This window comes from Tursiops truncatus, chromosome 10, assembly GCF_011762595.2.
Source record: "Tursiops truncatus isolate mTurTru1 chromosome 10, mTurTru1.mat.Y, whole genome shotgun sequence".
Classification (NCBI taxonomy): domain Eukaryota; kingdom Metazoa; phylum Chordata; class Mammalia; order Artiodactyla; family Delphinidae; genus Tursiops; species Tursiops truncatus.
In genome coordinates, this window is record NC_047043.1 from 6,459,683 (window position 1) to 6,484,068 (window position 24,386).

General features: G+C 35.8%; 2 long non-coding RNA genes across 4 annotated transcripts in view; one reads left to right on the forward strand and one right to left on the reverse strand.

The window, feature by feature from the left end:
* The window catches only part of LOC141279686 (uncharacterized), a 168,796-nt gene that overhangs the window by 124,149 nt on the left and 20,261 nt on the right, over positions 1 to 24,386 (reverse strand). The window contains exons 5-6 of one of the 2 annotated variants that reach the window (XR_012334327.1): positions 13,204 to 13,257; positions 6,112 to 6,234 (exon numbers count right to left, since the gene is read on the reverse strand). This is a non-coding gene — a long non-coding RNA (uncharacterized lncRNA). The remainder of the gene's footprint in view (positions 1 to 6,111; positions 6,235 to 13,203; positions 13,258 to 24,386) is intronic. The other variant, XR_012334328.1, reaches the window with a different exon arrangement.
* Positions 1 to 24,386, forward strand: part of LOC141279685 (uncharacterized) — a 29,408-nt gene that overhangs the window by 434 nt on the left and 4,588 nt on the right. The window contains exon 2 of one of the 2 annotated variants that reach the window (XR_012334325.1): positions 4,696 to 10,409. The exons of the other annotated variant lie outside the window; for it this stretch is intronic. This is a non-coding gene — a long non-coding RNA (uncharacterized lncRNA). Of the gene's footprint in view, positions 1 to 4,695; positions 10,410 to 24,386 lie in introns of those variants that run through there. 2 annotated transcript variants of the gene reach the window in all.

Sequence of the window (24,386 nt, forward strand, 5' to 3'; positions counted from 1 at the left end):
TATTATGCAGATACTGGCCTTTCCCATGGCTTATCTTTTCTCTCAAAATGTCTTTTATTAGTCTTTTGCATTATATTCTGGGGATTTTCTCAATTTTATTTTGCAATCCTTGAATTCAATTTTTAAAATTTTGACACTTATTATTTTATTTTCAAAAACATCTTGTCTTTTATTGTTTCTTTTTGATAGTGTCCTACTTTTATTTATGAATGAAACATCCTCTTGACTCTCCCTGATCATACTAATTAGTGATTTAAAACTTTATTTTTCTGACTTGTTTAATTTTTGTTAGTTTTTCTATTTATTTTGGTCCTTCTCTTTCTTGCTACGGGACAAGTTCCTTGATTTTCCGTTCATGTTTTAAATTGAGGCAGTAAGAGAGCTGATTTGGGATCTCTGTAAACATGGGCAGCATTTCGCCAGTGGCTGGCTTTTACTTAGTGAGTAGATGGGGAACGGGTGGTAAAGATGTCCACCACCCACACTAACTGCGACAGTTCTGTTTAGTTTGTTCAACAGCTTCAGAGAAGAGTCTTCTAATTTCTTGTCTGAGAGTAAATTCCATTCTTGTGTTCTGTACACCAGGGTAGGTGAATGGGTGAGGGCTGTTGTAGGATAGGGGGGGTCAGTTTTTCTTACATAGACCTTTAATTACCTTCTTGTTTCCACTCTTATTTCTCACACTTGCTCACAGGTTCTTTCTACTGGTTTTAAGACTGGAGATTCCCAGTATTCTTGCCATGTGATATCTTCTGACGCAGACTTCTTTATGTTGTGACTTCTATTTCATTCATACTGTACTCATATCTTACAAATTTGATGGGATTTCTTTTATGTTTGCAGCCACCATTCTGATTGATTTTTCTATTTATTTATACAGTTTTTATTCCCTAAACTATTATTTTCAAAGTTATTTATTTCGTTCTTCCTACTGCCTTTCCTTTTCCTCCCTCCCTCTCTCTTCAGTCTCTTTTCTGTCTCTGATTTCTCTCTTCTCTCTCTATCCCCCCTTCCTTCCTTTCTCCCTTCTTCCTTCCTTATTTTTTTGTGACAACAAGGAGAGGCAAACTCCATTCTCAATTGGCTCTTTTGAACCTTACTATTTGGGGATGTTAAGTAATATATTTATTCCTTCAACTTTTTCTTCTATCTATAAACTGCTGAATATAGCTTCAATTAAACATAATAATTCACATTAAAAAGGTTGTAAGTCTGCTTTAATTAAAAACTTGTGATTATAAATATTTAAATATTCAATTTTAATAGTATTTATTATACTTATAAAAGTTGTTTATGATTATTTTAGAAAATACAAAAAATCGACAATGCCATATAATCACTAAGTCTTATCACTTAAAGACTAATAGTGTGCACATAAATGAAGTGGTATAACAGTGCACAAGTGCTTTAGAAACTTTAACATAGAAATAAATATATAACATAGAAATAAATAAATTTATTTTGTAAATTTAATCAATGTGCAATATAATTTAAATTTAATCAATGTGCAATATAATTACAGGATCTAACATGATAGGTTTATTTACAGATTCAGCAGAATAAACATTGCCCTGCTAAGAGGTATATCAGAGAGCAAAAAGAGAGGGAGCCCACTGGAATTCGTGGGACCATTTCTCTATTAATTATCTCTCTGGAGGGTTTTCCTCATCCTTTTTCCTTTCTAGAAGATAACTTTTTTTTTTTACAAGCACATAATGTGTATATATCTGAAAATACATAGGACTCAAACCTTTAAGAAAATTTGAGGATGCTGTTAGCATTCTTCTCATATAAAGGGGAAAATCTAATTTTGAAAGTGTACACAGAGAAAACTTTTGGATTTGTAAGTTATTACAAAAGTCTATAATTTTTGCTGAAGGAAAATCTTTAATCACAGATATTTAATCTCAGTGCATGTCTAATCAATTGGCAAAGTAACTAAAAGTACTGTATCTCAATTTTGTTAAGTTCATGATTTTGTTAATCTTGGGGTTGTTACTAGAATAAGATAATGATTAAAATTACCACTCTGTAAAGTAGGCACTACATTGTTATTTTAATAGGAACTTGCTGAGGTCAGAGCTGGGTCTAAAGGTAGGAGCTACAACTCTATAGGATCATATGAGATGCAATTAAAAATTCATTTCTTACCTTGCTATTTAATTTTTCATATGTGTAAACTTTATCTCTTTAATCGGACCAAAGATGTCCTAATTGATAAATTAATTCTCACCTAGATTAGAAATATTTGTGTTATCCGTTAACTTCTTCCTAGCCTGCACCCTTAGATTTAATCAGCATAGTTACCAAACTGCCCATTTCCATGGTAGCTCTTCTTATTCAAGTCTCCTAACTCTTTTCTCTAACTTCTTTTTTGTTTTTTTTGCTGCAATTCATCCTTCTCCTGTCCTGAGAATATGGACTTGATCATGTTGAGTATGCCTAACCTTCTCCTTTTCTGAGAATATGGATTTGATCATGTTGAGTATGCCAACCCTTCTCCCAAAGCTACATGGTTTCAACGCCTACATCAAAAGTTCTTACCATAACAATCAATTCTGCTTATCTTCAGGTTTTAGGCTATCTTCTCATATGTACTCATTTTGTCTTTCTCTGCTTCACCCACACCAAGCAAAACATCATTGCCTAGGCGAATATTATGAAATAAACCTTTGGGATTTTCTCACAATGTTTCCTCTATCTGGAATGATCTTCCTTGTCTAGGTTAAATCCCACCAACACTTCTAGGCTCAATTAAAATTCAAACTTCATCAATCTTCCCTACAGTTGTAAATTAGTCCATATCTTGATTGTATTAACATACATATTATATACTACAATATATAGGTAGCAATGCACACATCTGTTTGCCAGCAGTAGATTGTCAGATCGTTTGGATAAGAGATCAGTTGTTAAATATTTGTATTTCTTACAAATTCTGCCACATTATCTTGCTAATGCATCAATTACATTGGCTACTGCTGTTTAAAACTATAAACATCTTGGCCTTGGACTTCTTAATTTGAGACTATGAGTTAAATAAGTATGAGAAGTAGAAATAATTGATAGAGTTTGCTTTCTTTTGTGACATTAGATCTAAACTTTAAGAGAATATGTGGTGCTGTGAGCATTACAACACAGTGACAGAGAGATGTCTCTCATCAATTAGACCATCTGCTACTATATCACATAGAAGGCAAGTGCAATTAACTGGGGAGATATTTAATTTATGCAATTAACCGGGGAGATATTTATTTATGTGAAATTAAATGGGGAGATATTTATTTATGTGAAAATATTTATATTTAATTTATTCACTTTTTTATTAATGCATCATTTGCGTATGTATTAAAATTCAACATACTAAGTGTACATTTTGATGAATTTTGGTAAGTTGTACAACAACTTAACTGCCACCACAATTAGGAATAGAACAGTTCCCTCACCCTACAGTTTCCCTCTGTTCCTTTGCACTTGATCCCCCTTTTCCACTCTTGATCCCAGGTGAGGACTTACCTTCTTTCTCATGTATAGTTTTGCCTTTCCTAGAACTTCATATCAATGTATTGATAATTATGTAGTATGTGATGTTTTATGTTTGACTTCTTTCACATAGAATCATGTTTGTGAAATTCAATCATGCTTTACATATGTTAATATCATATTACTTTTTATTTTGGAATAGTATTTCCTTTTATTCTATTGCTGTGGTGTATTATATTAATTATTAGTGTTAATTATTATTAACACTACTATAATAATTAATAATTAGTATCAATTAATAATAATTTTATTAATAAAAATAATTAATTAATAATTAGTAATAATTAATATTACTATTAATTATTAGTGTTAATCCAACTTTGCCTTCCTGGAATAACTCTTACTTGGTCAAGGTATATTGTCATTTTTATATGTTGCTGGATTTCATTTGTTAATATCTTGATATTTTTGCATCTATGGTCATGGAAGAAACTGATTTGTTTTCCTTGTGGGGGACATCTTTTTCTGTTTTTGCTATTAGGATGTTACTGGCTACATAGATTGTGTTAGGAAGTGTTCCCTCTGCTTGTGTTTTCTCAGAGATTATAGAGAATTGCTGTCATTTCTTCCTTAAATGTTTGGTAGAATTTTCCACTGAAACCATCAGGGCCTGGTGCTTTCTTTTAGAGAGTTATTAATTACTGATTCAATTTTTTTAATGTGTATGCTCCTATTTAGATAATCTATTTCACTTTGTTTGTGACTTCGTAGTTTTTGTCTTTCAAGGTACTGGTCCATCTCACCTAACTTAACAAATATTGAGATGAGTTGTTCATATTATTCCTTTATTATTCTTTTATGTCTCTGGGATCAGCAGTGTTGGACCTTATTTCACTTCTCATATTGGTAATTTGTGTCTTTTTTTCTCTTTTTCTTGGTTTGCCTGGCTAGAGGTTTATCCAATTTATCAATCCTTTCAAAGAACCAGCTTTTATTTTTATTGCTATTCTCTATTGTTTTTTGTTTTCAATTTAATTGCTCTTCTTCCTCTTATTCTCTAAGGGAGAAGCTTAGGTTATTGATTTCAGGTCTTTTCTCTTTCTAACGAATACATGCAATACTATAAATTTCCCTCTATGAACTGCTATTTTTGCATCCCATACGTTATAAGATGTATTTTTATTTACTTCAAAAAAATTTTTTTTTTTGTAGTACGCAGGCCTCTCACTGTTGTGGCCTCTCCCGTTGCAGAGCACAGGCTCCGGACGCGCAGGCTCAGCGGCCACGGCTCACGGGCCCAGCCGCTCCGCGGCATGTGGCATCTTCCCGGACTGGGGCACGAACCTGTGTTCCCTGCATCGGCAGGCGGACTCTCAACCACTGCACCACCAGGGAAGCCCCTACTTCAAAATATTTTAAAATTTCTCCTGCAATTTCTTCTTTGGCTCGTGTGTTATTTACAAGGGTGTTGTCCAATCTCCAAATATTTAGGGATTTTCCAATTATCATTCTGTTGCCGATTTTTACTTTAACTCCTTTGTGGCCTGAAAATATACTCTGCATGATTTCTGTTTGTTGAATTTTGCTAAAGTGTGTTTTATCACTCAGGATGCTTAATTTGGCGAATGTTCCATGCAAACTTGAGAGGAATATGTATTCTGCTGTTACAATGTTCATTCTATAAATGTCATTTAGGTTACATTGATTGGTAGTGCTATTCAGGTCAACCATCCTTACTGATTTTCTGCCTGCTTAATTTCTCAGTTGCTAAAAGGGGGGTCTCCAAATATAATAGTTGATGTTTCTATTTCTTTTTTCTGTCCCATCAGCCTCTCCCTCACATATTTTGATGTTCTGCTGCTAGGTGCATACACATTAAAGATAATTGAATTATTTTGGGGGGAACTGACATCTTTATCATTATGGATCTATTTATCCCTCACAATTTTTCTTGCTCTGGAATTTGTTTTGTATGAAATAAATATTCCTCTTTAGTTTTTTTTTTTCTTTCAGTTAGTGTTAGCATAGTATATTTCTCTCATTTCCTTTTCTTTGAATCTGTCATTTTATTTGAAATGGTTTTTTTTTGTCTGTCTGTTTTGGTGTACAGCATATAGTTCAGTCCTTATTTTTCTTCTATTCATTGTGACTATCTCTGTCTTTAAATTGATACATTTAGATCACTCACATGTAAAGTTGATATAGTTAAATTAATATCTACCATATTTGTAACTCTTTTATATTTGTTGCTTTTGTTTTTTCTTCCTTCCTTTTTACTATACTTTCTGTGGTTTTAATTGATCATTTTATATGATTGTTTTATCTTCTCTCAGCATATCATTATACTTCTTAAAAAATTTCTTTCAGTGGCCGCCTTATAGTTTGTAAAATCTAATTGTAACTTCAAAAAACACTCTACTTCTTCAGTTGTAGTAAAGATACCTTGTAACACAATGTTCCCATTCATCCCTCTTTCCCTGTATGATATTTGTGTCATTCGTTTTATACCCGTCCTTTACATCCACCGGGAGCTCAACTGTGCTGGGAGAAAGCTGAGCTGCCAGATGTTGGAGTAGCCAATTAAAGCAACAAGCTCAAGATAAATGAGTTAAGCCTTTAATAACTTACTTGAGATGGTATAAGCAAGAGGCTACAACTGGAGATAGCTCTGACATCCCCTGTTCCGTTTTTCTCCATGGAACTGCGAACAGTGGACGGTCAGGTGGACTAGCACAGATGTGGGTTCATCTCCTGTCAAGGGAATGTGATGAAAAAACAGCCATTCTGAGTTACTGCCTAAGCATTTCACAGTGTGACAGCCCTGCTCACACCCAGAGCCTGGACATTTAGATAAGGACCTGAGCTTAGGATTCCTGCCACAAGGTCTTGCTTTGCTTTTCCTGAGTCACCTTTCGAAAATAACTGCTTATACTTACAGAACCACCTATGAAAAGTTAGTGACCTCTGCCCCAACCACCTTATAAGTAACAGGTGCTTGCTACCCTGAGCTATGTCTCTTGCTTGCTTGTGACCTGGGATAGAGGACTGCCCTTCCCCTGGCTCACTGTACACCCACGCCCCTTTTCTGGGATGTCTAAGTGATAAATCTTGTGACTTTACTTCCTTTGTGTGAGTGTATAAAAACTGCACCTTCAATCAAAACTGCTCTGAGGTTTACTCTTCCCCAGAGTGGGAGCTCAGATGCTGAGGGACCAACCTGCTGACCCCTTTGGGGGGGTATACCTCCTTAGTCTGCAGGTCATAATCTGCATATTCTTAATGTAACACATGAGCTATGCCGCCCCCCCCCCCCCCACAAAAAAAAAAAGAGAGCCTTGAACAAAGGTCTCTGGCAGTATGGATCCTGGGGTCAGGGTCAAGGGTAGGAGTGGAAAAGTACTGGGTCAGAGGCGTGAAAAGTAGTAAAAGGTTTCCCCTTCCTTCCTCTCCCATAAGGAGGCCTCCATAAAGGTGCCTGTAGAAGATCTTTGTCCAAGGCCTCTGAGAGAAAGACCTAGGAACGAAAGCACCGGGGCTAGGAAAGCAAATATGCAAAAGTATGACTGGGGAGAGGGGCCTGAGTCCTTGGCTGCAACTCCCTTAAGAGTCTGTGGCACACCGGCTGTGCACCAAGTCTGGTGTGGGGCGGGGAGGGCAACTTTCCCCTGCCTGGGCTGCCAGGGGAGCCTCTGTGATTTACCATGGTCAGGGCCGAAACACAGGTTTTCAACCTCACCTGATACCCATTTGCTGTAATCCCTCAATATATTGTAGTGTTATTACTTGAACAGTGATCTTTTATATCAAGAATAAAAAATATTTTATTCTAGCGTCATTTATTCATTCTCCAATGCTTCCTTTCTTTATGGAGCTCTTAGTTTTTGACCTATATCATTTTCCTTCTCCCTGAATCACTAATTTTCACTTTTCTTGCAGGACAGTTCTCCTGCTGCTGAATTCCTCCAGGTTTTATTTATCTGAGAAAGACTTTATGTCTCCTTCATTTTGAAGGATAATTTTGCTGGATATAGAAATCTAGATTTATGTGTTGTTGTTTTTTTTCCTTTTAACATCTTAAGTATTTCACTCCACTCTCTTCTTGCTTGCATGGCTTCTGAGAAGTGTGTTGTATTTTTGTTGTTGTTGCTGCTGCTGTTGGTGTTGACTTGTTCCTCTATAGGTAAGGTGTTTCATCCCCAACCCTAGGTTTCTTTCACAATTTTCTCTTTGCCTTTTTTTCTTTATAATTTGAATATGGTATGTCTAGATGTGGTTTTGGGTATTTAGTCTGTTGGTTGCTTGCCGACCTTCCTGGATCTGTGCTTTGGCGTCTGTTGGAAATTTTGGACAATTCTTGGCCATTATGACTTCACATATTTCTTCTGGTCTCCTATCTTTCCTCTGTTTCTAGAATTCAAATTATACATATATTACATCTTTTGAAATTTTCCCATATTTTTTTCTGTTATATTCTGTTTTTTTCTTTTTCCATTTTATTTCTTCTTTGCATTTCAGTTTGTAAAATTTCTACTGACCTATGTTCAAGCTCACTGGTTCTTTCCTCAGCCATGTGCAGTCTGCAGAGCTCACTGAAGACATCCTTCTTCCTTCATAGTGGTTTCATTTCTAGCGCTGCCTTTCGATTCTCATAGGTTTTTACTGCTTCTGACTACATTACCCATCTGTTTATGCTTGTTGTCCACTTTTCCATTAGCAACCTTAATATACTAATCATAGTTCTTTTAAATTCCTTCTCTGATAATTCAAAATGTCTATCAAAACAGGGTTTGGTTCTGATGCTTGCCTTGTCTCTTCAGCATGTTTTTTTCTTATGTTTAACATGCCTGGTAATCTTAATTTAAAGTCACAAATAATTCATCAAGTAATAGGAACTGAGGAAAATAGGGCTTGAGTGTGAGGTTTTATGTTAATCTGGCTGGGAGTTGGGCTGTGTTTAATGAATGCTTCAGAGTCTGCTAGTATCCTGTTGTCTTTCCCGCTACCTTGAAAAAGCTGTAAGTACTCCCAACTCAGACCAGAGCTGTCTTATAGCTCTTCCCATTGCAATGCCTTGTTATTATACCAAAGCCCTGTTGGTGTGGTGGCAAGGCGTTGCAGAGAGAGGGCATTCTATAACCTGATGACCAAACCTCAGTCTTTTAGGGGGCCTGTGTCCCTGGGCTGTGACCATCACTCATTCCTCCCTTAGCCATTCTTCCCTTAGGTGAGACAAGAAGGAGGGAGGAAACTGGAATCACAAAGTGCCTTTCCTCCGTGTGGAATATGGTCCAGGTAAGGACATGTTCCCTGGCAAGTAGAGCTTTGTTATGGAGAACACTCTGGGCATAGTTCACAAAGTTTACTTTTCCTCCTCCTGCCAAAGCTGATTTTCTTGGCTCTTAATGTGAGAATTTGGTGGAGTTCTTTGAGGTCAAAACCACAAAAGAGTTTAGGACTCCCCGTAAAACTGCAGCCACCAGGAATTTCTCACTCTCAAGTGAATCCAAACTCAGTCCCTAATGATTCATAAAAATTACCATAAAACTGTTCCAACCTGTTTGTAACTCCAGTGATTTCTCTCCCAGGTAAGCTTATCTTGGCTGTGATGCTCCCGCTTCACCTGTCTTTCTTGATTTGGGAATGGCAGTTTTCCCTGTTTGTTTAGTTCTGGGATGGATCTAAGAAAAGTTGGTGATTTTTAGTTATTCCAGGCTTTTCTTGTTGTAAGGACAGGAATAGTGCCTTCCAAGCTTTTTATATGTTAGCACTGAAACCAGAAATACCAGTCATGCGTTTTGACTCCTCCAATCCTGAAACTCCAATTATTTGCATGTACACCATTTACTATTGTTCCAGAGCACTTGGGGAAACTATATTTTCATCTCACTTTTATGAATATGTTTTTATTTCACTTTCATCTTTATATTTTTATTTCACATTTTTTTACATCATTTTGGATATTTTCTCTTGACCTATTTGTATGTTCACTGAATCTTTCCTTTGCCCTGTCCAGCCTATTGGCAAACCTGTAAGAGAGATTCTTTCATTTTTAATATTTATTTTTATTTCTCGCATTCCCATTTGACTCTCTTGTTATATGTTTCAGCTCCATGTGAAATTTCCTGTCTTGTTATAGGCATTCTTATATTTTTGGTTTCATGTGAAAGTTACCTGAAATTAAGTGCACTGTCAAAAAGGATAATTAAGTTTGTTGAGTGCATACTATTTGTAACTTATTTCTTCTTAAAAGTAGTATAATTAAAGGTCATGTTTTAATTATTAATTTACAAGTAAAACTTAAAAAAAACTAAATAATAATTATAAAGAGAATCAACATTAGACAAATTGTAGAAGTGGGTAGAAGATATTTCATAAAGCCTTTGGATGGACAAAAACTATTTATGTATGTACTCTAACATTTTTTCAGGAAAACTGGTCATTTCTGTTCAGTAGAGACAGATTTTTATAGTCAAAGGAATGGTGAAAATTTTCTGCCTTTGAGGCAATTGTAAAAATGTTTTAATGTGCCTCAGCTGGAAATTTCTATGTCTTGCCAAATTAGATAATCACTTTCTCCCTGCAAAAGTGTCTTTTATCTTGGAAATGGTTTGAGAATACAGTATATTTTAAAACTATGCTAAACGTTTAAAACATTTTACTGTTTGGCATGAAAATGCTGATTTTTAAAATCTCTGCCTTAGCTACCAATGTGAGAATTCCTATAAATGAAGTAAAGTAAAACAGAAACAAAACAAAACAAAACCAAAAAACCAAAAAAATACCCAGCACTATAGCTTGTGGGAGGGACCTATCAAGAAAACATACTTTAACTTGTAGTAGGGAATGGTTGGTTGATTATACCTCATTCCTGAATACCTTTAAAGCAAGTTTTATTTCCCCTCCTCCTCTGGTGGAATAAAAAAACATTTTAAAAAGTATTTCTAGAATACTATCTACTGAAGATTCAACTTAATTAGAGTTTAATTATGATTTATTTTCTATTTAACCAAATAATAGTAAACTCACTACTAAGTGTCAAATGGACCTATATGTGGTTGCATCTTTTTCCAGATGCTTGTCTGATTTATTCTAAAATTAATTACCTAATATTTTAAAAGGTTAATAATGAAAACCTGTAATTTTTGGGGGGTACTCTCATAATCTAATAATGGATATCTAAAAAGCTTTCTAAAATTGTATCCTGACGACTACACACTTATTAGAATGGCCCAAATCCAAAACACTGACGACACCAAATGCTGGCTAGGATGTAGAGCAACAGGAACTCTCATGCATTGCTGGTGGGAGTGCAAAATGGTACAGCCGCTTTGGCAGAGAGTTTGGTACTTTCTTACAAAACTAAACATATTCTTACCATACACAATTCAGCAACCATGCTCCTTGGTATTTGCTCAAAGGCGCTGAAAATATATTCACACAAAAAGATGCACACAGATGTTTACAGAAGCTTAATTCATAATTCCAAAACCTGGAAGCAACCAAGATATCCTTCAGTAGTAGGATGGATAAATAAACTGTGGTGCATCCAAATAATGGAATATTCTTCAGTGCTAAAAAGAAATGAGCTGTCAAGTGATAAAGAGACATGGAGGAAACTTAAATGTGTATTGCTAAGATAAAGAAACTAATCTGAAAAAAGTACATACTGTATGATTCCACCCATATGACATTCTGTAAAAGGCAAAACTATGGCAACAGTAAGAGGACTGATGGTTGCCAGGCCTTGGGGTGGGGAAAAGATGAATAGGTGGAACACAGAGGATTTCTAGGGCACTGAAAATACTCTGTATGATACCATAATGATGGATGTATGTTATTACACATTTGTCCAAACTCATAGAATGTACAACAGTAAATTTGTACTATAAAGTGATGCATAGAGTTTGAGTGATTGGGGCGTGTCAATGTAGGTTCATCGATTGTAACTAATGGGGGGCAGTAGATGCAGGTTGTGTCTGTGTGTGTGTTGGGGGGGTGTATGGGAAATCTCTAACTTCTGCTCAATATTGCTGTGAACATAAAACTACTCTAAAAAATAAAGTTTAAAAAAAAGATTGTATCTTACTCCTTTTTCAGTGGCACATCCAGTGTATTTGAGGGTGGTCATTTCCATTCGGTAGAGAAAGAGTTTCATAGTTAAAAAAAATTCTGACTTCAATAAGGTAAATCACTATATTGCCAGAGTTTTAACAGTGTCTCTAATGAGGCAGGGCATAAATTTCATGAGTTTTGGGGAGTCTGGTCTAAGGTGGGCTTTTCAATGTGGAGGCCTGATATGATCAGGTGAGGTTTATGACATAATAATTTAAAGTGGTGGACATAGAGACATGAGGATCCTGAGGGGAGAGAATAAAGCCATTCTTCAGAGTAAGCAGTGCCTTTTTTTCTCTTTAAGAATATTTTCTTTTATCCATACCAGAAGAGAAGATGCAAATAAAGATCCTAGTTATAAGTTAAATTAAGAACGTTCATCAATCATATTTTAAACAAATGAAATCTACTGAGATTTTAAAAAACCAATCAGTGAGCTAAAGCTGTAATTTACATTTTGCTTTCTTTTTTGCATACCACATATACATCTTTATCATGCTCTTAAGGACATCATAATCATAAAACATTTCATCAAAACATTTACAAAAGTAATGAGATACCTATTCACGGCTCTTAATGAAAGAGACTAAATACCTCTCTGCTCATGGAGGTCTCTACCTTGGACTTTTATTTAATCGCAACAAATCCATTATCTTGAATACCCAACTAGCTAAATTTTTAATATTTTATTTATTAGCTTTATTTTTCTGGATAGAGAAGGAAAGCAAAGAACCCTAAATGGGCAAAAATAACATAGCTTCTTAGCCTTTAGAGGGAAATTCTTTACTGTGATACCACTCTAAATGTGCTTCTGATAACCCTCTTTCACAAACAGGAAGTCCGTATGCAATATAAGCATATTTATTTATAGCTTTAATTATAACATTCATATTAGTAGCATAAAAGGGAAACTTCAACCCTTACTTTTAAGGAATTTATTTTAGGCTTCTGCTATTAATAAGGAATGGGGATGCTGATAGCTTAAATTTTTTTATATTAAAAGGCTCATTTGCAAAAAGCAAAGTAAATGGAAGAAAAATCATTTATTCAAGGACTGCTAATCCAGCTGATTTGCTTCTGGGCTTAACTGGATTTACCTAGAATTGATATTTGGTGTCAGCATGTGTTATATCATCAACACAAACAATAGTTACCCAACGTAAAAGAGGCTATGAGGAAAAGTAAACTCCAAGATTAAAAAACCTCAAACCAAAGACAAAAATATTAATTTATTTGACTCAATCTTAGTATAAACACTGTTTAGTCATGTATGTTTTAGACTTACTATACCAGCTTATTGCTATATTTCTACATTTCTACCCTTTACATTTATCTTATACACAGAGGCAGTAAAGGAAACTAGAGTCCAATAAAATGGCTTTGAAAATAGTTACACGTGTCTTCTTCTGCTTGGCAGGTAGCCACATAGACTACTGTCTCCAAAGGCAGGTTTGCAACATCTGAATTCCAAAGGCAGAACATATCATCCGTCACTAGGGCTTTTCCATTTGTGTGTAGAAAAATGAACTTATCCTTTAAAACTAAGCAACAAAAGCCATGTCTGGGGAAGAATTTGCACACTATTTATGTATATTTTATTCCACTTACCTTTGAGAAGTTAATATTGGGTGTCTTCAAGTGAATATCAGGAATATTTTATTTCTAAAAATGTAAAAGAGATTAAAGAGAACATTTAAATGCCTAAAGAAGACATTTTTTCAATATAAATGTTGGTGAATATATGTATTATGTATATGCCAATCTGGAATATAAATATATTTTATATATAAATGCATACCAATATCACATAAAATTGCAGCATAGTCAATATTTTTAGTTGCATAACTCGCATTCAGACATCCTTCACTACCCTCTCCATCTTGTTGAAAATGTACACCCTCGTTTATACTGGCACCTCTAAGTTTCTTTTCTTGTTCAACTTTTCCTTTTTCCATTACAGATCTCACCTAATAGGCTAGATAATGTATTTGTTGATTATGTCTGTTGATTACTATTTCTTCCTGCTCTAATGTAAGCTTTATGAGAGCAAGGTTTTTTTAATTCAGTGATACATGCCATTTGTCTATAACAGCATAGCATATATAGAGTATATGCATAATGAATGAATGAATATGTTACAAATATTATGTGTGTACATATTTATGTGTGTTAGTGTATGTGGGGATAGATGGATAAATAGATAGATAGACAGATAGATAGCTAGATAGATAGATAAATAGATGTGTTTTCAGACTTTCACATTATACTTTTCACACCTTATCTCTAATTTTTCTTCTTTTGGAGTTTAAGCCATCCTTCACTTCTCTGTCATTTAAATAGACTATGGAATGCATAATATTTAGACGTTTAATTCAAAAGGTCCAACTTAGCTGCCTAATATTCTGACCTCAGAGTTCTAAGATATATGCTCCAAACATGCTTGAAAAAAATAGCCTTTTTCATTTTCTCAACTTACGAATACTATCATAGTGCCCGGAACTTGGCTAATATTTCTCTCAAATGAAATGAAAAACTACTCGTAAGTTGAATGAAACAATCTGAGTTACAAACAAATCTTCCAATGAAATAGTCACCTGAGTTCAAGGGTATCATCTGAGCCATGGTGGTTTAAGTGCAACCATTACCACGCCATAGCAAAATAGAAAATTATTCTGCATAATCATGTGGTAAGTTGGTGGATTTAAGATCTAGAAGGCTCATACCTGAATACTTCCATCACCAATGGCAAACCAGTTGGGCTGCCACAACTTATTAAGCCACTCAGGTGAATTTGACAGTTTGTGAAAAAAATATTTAAAATTTTTACTGTAATATTCAGGTGTCTGCTCAAAGTGTCCCTCCTCAGTGATATCTAAATAGTACCCTCTTCTCATTTTTACTGCCTATTATAAGTTATATTTATTTTACTTCTTTGATTATTGTCTGTCTTCCTTACTAGAATAGAAGCTCTATAAAGGCAAGAACTTTGTAGGTTTTGTCCATCCCTGTCTCGCCAGTGTTAGGAAAAATATGCCTTACAGAGTGTAGGTGCTCAAGTAATAGTTGTTAAATCAATAAATGAGAGAAAATAAGTAGCACAAGGAGGGAGTGTCCTTTTAAAGGGCATTTGGTTGCCTCCAAAGTCCCTTTTCACCCTTCAGCCCCCCCTCCAAGGAAGGTTCTGAAAAGCCTTAGTACCGAGCATTTAAAATAATAGATACTTTTTTCTGAAAAGCATTTTTATCTTTCCTGTAAATATCTCTACAATGTGAGTTAGAATTCTATTGTCACATTTATGACGTCACATTAGAGAATTCAATACCTTCATAATTGCATGCTTATTTCTCAGAAATTACCTGATTTTTAAGTTACTTTGTTTTTGAAACACTAGGTTGAGTGCTAATCTGAAAACTCAAGATGTATATACGTATGTTACTTGAGAAAATGGAATTATACGGATGACTGCAAAAGATGCAGGCCTTTGATGGTAGAATAGAAAAGAACAACATTTCAATTTCAGACACGTTCAGTTCAAGGCATCTTTTAGGAATTCAAGTAGATATGAAGAGTATACAGTTGAATATAAAAGCCTGGAGTGAGAGGAGAGGTCTTAGCTGAATATATAAATTTTGTAGTCATTATCATATAAATATTTAAAGCCATAAGAAAGGAGGTGAATGTAGACAGAAAGAAGAGGTCTGAAATTGAGCTGAGATTCTCTGATGCTAAGCAATTGTGATGATGGAATTTACCAGGTAAGGACTATAAGGCAATGGGATCAGAGAAGTAGAAGGAAAAAATAACCAGGCAGCTGCGGTGCCCTAGTCATCAAATAAAGTAAAAAGATATCTGAAATGCTGGGATTGAAATGCTGGAATCGAAATATACTGGTTCTCAAGGTTTTAAAAATTATTTTTCTTTCTATTTTTTTCGTTGTAAAACTAACAGGCACATGACAGAAATATTAGACAGGAGAAGAGAACTTAATTCATATTCAAGTTCGGTAAAGCATGAGTAAAGATTTGTTGGAAAACCTAAAAGCCGGTATTAGCCAAGTCCTTTCAGTCTTTTTCTCTTTATGCATATCTTTAAATACTGAACGAATTATGTATAGATTTTTACCAAACTTATTCATTTTACATTAAATCATGAACATTTAAAACATTACTGTCAATTGACTACTATTTTAAACTTTTTTATTAGATATAATTGACATATAACACTTTATTCATTTCAGGTATAGACTATTTCTTTAAATAAAAAAATAACCATTCATAAGGGATTAAACTGTATTTCTTAATCTAGTATTGGTGGATTTTCAGATTTTATCTTTCAGCCAAAGTGACTGTTTTGTGTCTCTCCTCCCCAGGGGTACAGGGTCCAACCATTTCCTAAAAGGCAATGGGCTCCCGCCTGTGTCTAAGAGCTCCCTTCCATGGCCTCCAGAGTCTGACTGATTTCCTTCTACCCCTCCCCTAGTGGCTTAAGGCACCTGCTTTGTAGGAACTATCCAGAGAAGTGGGCAGGGCTTATACCTGTATCCCCAGCGATGCCAATCACTTTCTTCACTACCCAGTCCTCATGTTTCTCCTGAGCATCTTGTAGAGGCCCTTGGGAAAAAATCTTGCAAGTAAGTGCAAACTCTCCTTGTGCCTAGGGCCCTTAGCTATTCCAAAGTAACACACTAGCCCACTCTTGGCCTTTAAGGATTCACTAAATGTTTTGCTTATTTCTTTTGCACTCACTTCTGTAATGGTCCCCTCTTTCTCTCATGTTCCAACTGAGGTGAGACAGTTCGTGTGTCCTATCTCTCCTTGGATGGGTTTATGCATCTTTGAGCTTGGTTTACTTGGTTGCCTTGAGGAATCAGCTCTTTAATGAATTCAAGAAAAGTTATGATATTGTAAATAATCTAGCCTTTTCTCCTTATTAGGTTTGAAGCAATTTTCTTTGCAGCTTTCCACTCCTAGACAGAAATGGAATAGTACCTAAATCATTCATTTGGCGAATATTTTCCAAGCTCTACTAACAACAAAGCCATTATACCAAACCATGTTGTGGGCACCTAAAGATGTATAAATCATGGTGGAAGCGTAATATTCTTTTCACGCTCAATGCAGTAGTGTGGAGGCATCCCTGCTTGTTTACGCCACTGGCAAACTTGCTTTCCCATCTGAGGTTCAGCTTCTGGACGCCAAGCCTCATTCCTAAGAATGGCTTATAAGTCTAGAGATTCCTGGTTGCTTCTTAGTCTGTATCAGTAACCACTACCATATTACAATTTTGCCTACTGAAGGCGCTCAAGGCTTCCTCTTTGCTCTTTATTTCTTCCCTCAGCTGGCCAGGTAAGAGTCAGAGGGCCTGGAGCAAACTGAAATAAAACCCCTGCAAGGTGCTGGTACATAGGATGTAATTCTTCTGAGGACGGTACCTCTCAGCTATTGTTTTTTTTTTCACAAGCTTAATTAGCTCCTTCATATTTAAAATGAGAGAGCTGAACTAAAGAACCTTCAGAGTTCTAGCCAAATGACCTGTGACTCTTTAATTTTGCTGTCTTCAGCAAGGAAGATGAATTATGATTTAGAGTTGGAAAAGAACATAGAAATATATACTCTGAAGTTATTGCTGAAAAAATGAGAAAACTGAGACAAAAGAAAGTTAAATGATTTGCCCAAGGCCACACAGATATAAAATGAAAACCAAAAACAAAGAAGAACAAGGTTCAAGTTACTATTCCTTGACCACAATGAAGGCACAAGAGAGTGGATACCGAGAATGGATACAGGCACAGATGAAAGGAACTGTGTTCGAATCCTGGGTCTACTGCTTACTTACCTGTAAAACCTAAGCAAAGTGAGTCAACCTTTCTAACCTTCTATTTATTCTTTTAGGAAATAGAGACAATAATAACAGTATGTGTTTCCTATAGTTGAAGTAGGCATCAAATGACATTATTGCTGAAAGCTCTTGACCAAGTGTTTTCAATAAATATGCAAGGACCTTTCAAACAGTAAAATGGTCTTTATGGTATTACTGTATGGACTGCAAATGCATGAGAAAAGGGAGAAACTGTCAAATCAGAATTGGCAGTGTTTTGAACAGAACTACGTTGCATTGTCTCATAGGTCTGGCCTAGTTAATTTTGCAGGAAGGGATTTCTGGTGATTTCTTTTTTCTTCTCAACACTTTGCTGTACTCTAAATTTTTTCTTTGAGCATGTGTTGTTTCAACAAAAATAAAGTCTAAAGAAAAAAATTATATACAGGAAGGTCAGGAGTAGGTTGCAAATTTGGTTTATGTCATTATTCAGAATGGGCAGTTTTTAAAAATGTTTAATTAACGAATTAACATATCTGTTTGCAAGTGTGTGGGAGGTGGTGGTATTCTAATAACACTGCACTCCTTTAGATGAGAGTACAGATGGGGGTGTGTGTGTGTTTGGGGAATAAAAAACGGAGAAACAAATTTGGATCCAAGCTGCAGGAGAGTAACTGCAGTAGAACTCATATTTTTTCTCCAAAGATTAGCTGTGGTAGCGAGCACTGCCAGCTTGAGTTTCTAAAATTTATTTTCTAGCCAGTGCTATTATTTTTATTCCTGTTTATTGACCAAGAACTGCTTCATTTACTGAACTGACCGCGTTGCTGAGCAGTTGGCCTGCCCTGTGGTTTCTGCTGCACGGGGCCCTGTTTGTAATGCCCACTGCTGTCCCATAGATGGCAGCATTTCCCAAACAACGCCAGCACCAAGCCTGGGGCCCTTCCTGCTCTCCTCCCAAAGAGAAAACAGCTCCATAATCTGTTGACAGGATTAAGGACCCCTGCTGTTTTACAGGAAGTAAATAAATCCTTATGGTATTCTGGGAATCTCAGGAGTATAGAGAGTGGTAAGGAATTGTTTATTCTATGGTAGAGGTATCAAATGAATATTTACAGCATTTAAAACAATTACCTCAGATTGATGTGGACTCTGGTGTTAAAAACCCAGCCTGTTTGCATTATCTAGTTTAGAATATTTCTTAACCTCTTGCTCAGTAGGTTTACTTTCTGAGTACAGAATTTCGTGCTAGTACAGTTTTTAGAGTTGATAGTGAACGCTAAAGCTGGAAGACAGTGACGTTTTCTTTCTAATTCTGATGAAGCATTTAGAAATTAAAATATATCTCCTGTGTATGCAAATCATTGTATAAAACCTACACCACATGATATTATGAACTACAGGAACACAATAAGCAAAATAAAATATACAATAATAGAAGATAAATAGTATCACTCACTGTGGGTATGTTTAAGTACAAGGTTATCTTTTACTTCAAAATTCACCGAAATTCTCAATTTTAGATATTATTTAAGGTAGACATAAAAAAGGACTCGTCATAAATCTAGAATATTGATGCTGCATTAAATGCTTTTAGTTAGTATTCTTAAATACGTCTCTTACGTAATTCAAAAATGACACAGAGCAATCATCTAAATCCATCAGTGAGATATACTCAGGGATTGATTCAATGTTCCTATTCAGGTTTTCCACTGCCCTAGGGTGAGTCTTTTTTTTTGTTTTTTTAACTCCAAATTTTTTCTGCAACTTCCTTTATTCTATATGTTCCAAGAAGCTGATGATTTTTTATTTTTAACATCTTTATTGGAGTATAATTGCTTCACTATGGTGTGTTAGTTTCTGCTGTATAACAAAGTGAATCAGCTATACATACACATATATCCCCATATCCCCTCCCTCTTGCGTCTCCCCCCCCCCCCCCATCCCACCCCTCTAGATGGTCACAAAGCACCAAGCTGATCTCCGTGTGCTATGCAGCTGCTTCCCACTAGCTATCTGTTTTATGTTTGGTAGTGTATATACGTCCACGCCACTCTCTGGCTTCGTCCCAGTTTACCCTTCCCCCTCCCAGTGTCTCAAGTCCATTCTCTACGTCTGCATCCCTATTCCTGTCCTGCCCCTAGGTTCTTCAGAACCATTTTTGGTTTTTTTAGATTCCATATATATGTGTTAGCATACGGTATTTGTTTTTCTCTGTCTGACTTACTTCACTTAGTATGACAGTCTCTAGGTCCATCCACCTCACTACAAATAATTCAGTTGTTTCTTGTTACGGCTGAGTAATATTCCATTGTATATATATGCCACATCTTCTTTATCCATTCATCTGTTGATGGACACTTAGGTTGCTTCCATGTCCTGGCTATTGTAAATAGACCTGCAATGAACACTGTGGTACATGACTCTTTTTAAATTGTGGTTTTCTCAGGGTATATGCCCAGTAGTGGGATTGTTGGGTCATATGGTAGTTCTGTTGTTTTTAAGGAACTTCCATACTGTTCTCTATAGTGGCTGTATCAATTTATATTTCCAACAACAGTGCAAGAGGGTTCCCTTTTCTCCACACCGTCTCCAGCATTTATTGTTTCTAGATTTTTTGACGATGGCCATCCTGACTGCTGTGAGGTGATACCTCATTGTAGTTTTGATTTGCATTTCTCTAATGATTAGTGATGTTGAGCATCCTTTCATGTGTTTGTTGGCAATCTGTACGTCTTCTTTGGAGAAATGTCTATTTAGGTCTGCCCATTTTTGGATTGGGTTGTTTGGTTTTTTTTGATATTGAAATACATGAGCTGCTTGTATATTTTGGAGATTAATCCTTTGTCAGTTGCTTCATTTGCAAATATTTTCTCCCATTCTGAGGGTTGTCTTTTTGTCTTCTTTATGGTTTCCTTAGCTGTGCAAAAGCTTTTAAGTTTCATTAGGTCCCATTTGTTTATTTTTGTTTTTATTTCCATTTCTCTGGAAGTTGGGTCAAAAAGGATCTTGTTATGATTTATGTCATAGAGTGTTCTGCTTATGTTTTCCTCTAAGAGTTTTACAGTGTCTGGGCTTACATTTAGGTCTTTAATCTATTTTGAATTATTTTGTGTATGGAGTTAGGGAGTGTTCTAATTTCATTCTTTTACATGTAGCTGTTCAGTTTTCCCAGCACCACTTTTTTTTTTTTTTTCCTTGTGGTACACGGGCCTCTCACTGATGTGGCCTCTCCCGTTGCGGAGCACAGCCTCCGGACGCGCAGGCTCAGCGGCCATGGCTCACGGGCCCAGCCACTCCGCGGCATGTGGGACCTTCCTGGACTGGGTCACGAACCCGCGTCCCCTGCATCGGCAGGCGGACTCTCAACCACTGCGCCACCAGGGAAGCCCTCCCAGCACCACTTATTGATGAGGCTGTCTTTCCTCCATTATATATTATTGCCTCCTTTATCAAAGATAAGGTGACCATATGTGTGTGGGTTTATCTCTGGGCTTTCTATCCTGTTCCATTGATCTATATTTCTGTTTTTGTGCCAGTACCATACTGTCTTGATTACTGTAGCTTTGTAGTATAGTCTGAAGTCAGGGAGCCTGATTCCTCCAGCTCCATTTTTATTTCTCAGGATTGCTTTGGCTATTCGGGGTCTTTTGTATTTCCATACAAATTGTGAAATTTTTTGTTCTAGTTCTGTGAAAACTGCCATTTGTAGTTTGATAGGGATTGCATTGAATCTGTAGATTGCTTTGGGTAGTATAGTCATTTTCACAAAGTTGATTTTTCGAATCCAAGAACATGGTGTACCTCTCCATCTGTATCATCTTTAATTTATTTCATCAGTGTCTTATAGTTTTCTGCATACAGGTCTTTTGTCTCCTTAGGTAGGTTTATTCCTAGGTATTTTATTCTTTTTCTTGCAATGGTAAATGGGAGTGTTCCCTTAATTTCTCTTCCAGATTTTTCATCATTAGTGTACAGGAATGCAAGAGATTTCTGTGCATTAATTTTGTATCCTGCTACTTTACCAAATTCATTGATTAGCTCTAGTAGTTTTCTGGTAGCACCTTTAGGATTCTCTATGTATAGTATCATGTCATCTGCAAACAGTGACAGCTTTACTTCTTTTCCCATTTGGATTCCTTTTATTTCTTTTTCTTCTCTGATTGCTGTGGCTAAAACTTCCAAAACTATGTTGAATAATAGTGGTGAGAGTGGGTAGCCTTGTCTTGTTCCTGATCTTAGTGTAAATGGTTTCAGTTTTTCACCATTGAGAACGATGTTGGCTGCGGGTTTGACATATATGGCCTTTATTATGTTGGGGTAAGTTCCCTCTATGCCCACTTTCTGGAGAGTTTTTTATCACAAATGGGTGTTGAACTTTGTCGAAAGCTTTTTCTGCATCTATTGAGATGATCATATGTTTTTTTCTCCTTCAATTTGTTAATATGGTTTATCACATTGATTGATTTGCATATAATGAAGAATTCTTGCATTCCTGGGATAAACTCCACTTGATCCTGGTGTATGATCTTTTTAATGTGCTGTTGTATTCTGTTTGCTAGTATTTTGTTGAGGATTTTTGCACCTATGTTCATCAGTGATATTGGCCTGTAGTTTTCTTTCTTTGTGACATTTTTGTCTGGTTTTGGTATCAGGGTGATGGTGGCCTCGTAGAATGAGTTTGGGAGTGTTCCTCTCTCTGCTATATTTTGGAAGAGTTTGAGAAGGATAGGTGTTAGCTCTTCTCTAAATGTTTGATATAATTTGCCTGTGAAGCCATCTGGTCCTGGGCTTTTGTTTGTTGGAAGATTTTTAATCACAATTTCAATTTCAGTGATTGTGATTGGTCTGTTCGTATTTTATATTTCTTCCTGGTTCAGTCTCGGAAAGTTGTGCATTTCTAGGAATTTGTCCATTTCTTCCAGTTGTCCATTTTATTGGCATAGAGTTGCTTGTAGTAATCTCTCACGATCCTTTGTATTTATGCAGTGTCAGTTGTTACTTCTCCTTTATCATTTCTAATTGTATTGAGTCTTCTCCCTTTTTTTCCTTGATGAGTCTGGCTAATGGTTTATCAACTTTGTTTATCTTCTCAAAGAACCAGCTTTTAGTTTTATTGATCTTTGCTATCGTTTCCTTCATTTCTTTTTCATTTATTTCTGATCTTATCTTTATGATTTCTTTCTTTCTGCTAACTGGGGTTTTTTGGTCCTTCTTTCTCTAATTGCTTTAGGTGTAAGGTTAGGTTGTTTATTTGAGATGTTTCTTGTTTCTTGAGGTAGGGTTGTATTGGTATAAACTTTCCGCTTAGAACTGCTTTTGCTGCATCCCATAGGTTTTGAGCCAACGTGTTTTTATTGTCATTTATTTCTAGTTATTTTTTGATTTCCTCTCTGATTTCTTCAGTGATCTCTTGGTTATTTAGTAGTGTATTGTTTAGCCTCCATGTGTTTGTATTTTTCACAGATTTTTTCCTGTAATTGATATCTAATCTCATAGCATTGTGGTTGGAAAAGATACTTGATATGATTTCAATTTTCTTCAATTTAGCAAGGCTTGATTTGTGACCCAAGATATGATCTATCTTGGAGAATGTTCCATGAGCACTTGAGAAGAAAGTGTATTCTGTTGTTTTTGGATGGAATGTCCTATAAATATCAATTAAGTCCATCTTGTTTAATGTGTCATTTAAAGCTTGTGTTTCCTTATTTATTTTCATTTTGGATGATATGTCCATTAGTGAAAGTGGGGTGTTAAAGTCCCCTACAATGATTGTGTTACTGTCTATTTCCCCTTTTATGGCTGTTACCATTTGCCTTATGTACTGAGGTGCTCCTATGTTGAATGCATAAATATTTACAATTGTTATATCTTCTTCTTGGATCGATCCCTTGATCATTATGTAGTATCCTTCTTTGTCTCTTGTAACATTCCTTATTTTAAAGTCTATTTTGTCTGATACGAGAATTGCTATTTCAGCTTTCTTTTGATTTCCATTTGCATGGAGTATCTTTTTCCATGCCCTCACTTTCAGTCTGTATATGTCCCTAGGCCTTAAGTGGGTCTCTTGTAGACAGCATATATACAGGTCTTGTTTTTGTATCCATTCAGCCAGTCTATGTTTTTGGTTGGAGCATTTAATCCATTTACTTTGAAGGGAATTATTGATATGTATGTTCCTATTACCATTTTCTTAATTGTTTTGGGTTTGTTATTGTAAGTATTTTTCTCTCTTGTGTTTCCTGCCTAGAGAAGTTCCTTTAGCATTTGTTGTAAAGCTGGTTTGGTGGTGCTGAATTCTCTTAGCTGTTGCTTGTCTGTAAAGGTTTTAACTTCTCTATCAAATCTGAATGAGATCCTTGCTGGGTAGAGTAATCTTGGTTGTCGGTTTTTCCCTTTCATCACATTAAATATGTCCTGCCACACCCTTGTCACTTGCATAATTTCTGCTGAGAAATCAGCTGTTAGCCTTATGGGGATTCCCTTGTATGTTATTTGTTGCTTTTCCGTTGCTGCTTTTAATATTTTTTCTTTGTATTAATTTTTGATAGTTTGATTAATATGTATCTTGGCATTTTCCTCCTTGGATTTATCCTGTATGGGACTTGCTGTGTTTCCTGGACTTGATTGACTCTTTCCTTTCCCATATTAGGGAAATTTTCAACTATAATCTCTTCAAGTATTTTTTCAGTCACTTTCTTTTTCTCTTCTTCTTCTAGGACCCATATAATTCGAATGGTGGTGTGCCTAATGTTGTCCCAGAGGTCTCTGAGACTGTCCTCAATTCTTTTCATTCTTTTTTCTTTATTCTGCTCTGCGATAGTTATTTCCACTATTTTATCTTCCAGGTCACTTATCTGTCTTTCTGCCTCAGTTATTCTGCTATTGATTCCTTCTAAAGAAGTTTTAGTTTCATTCATTGTGTTGTTCATCATTGTTTGTTTGCTCTTTAGTTCTTCTAGGTCCTTATTATA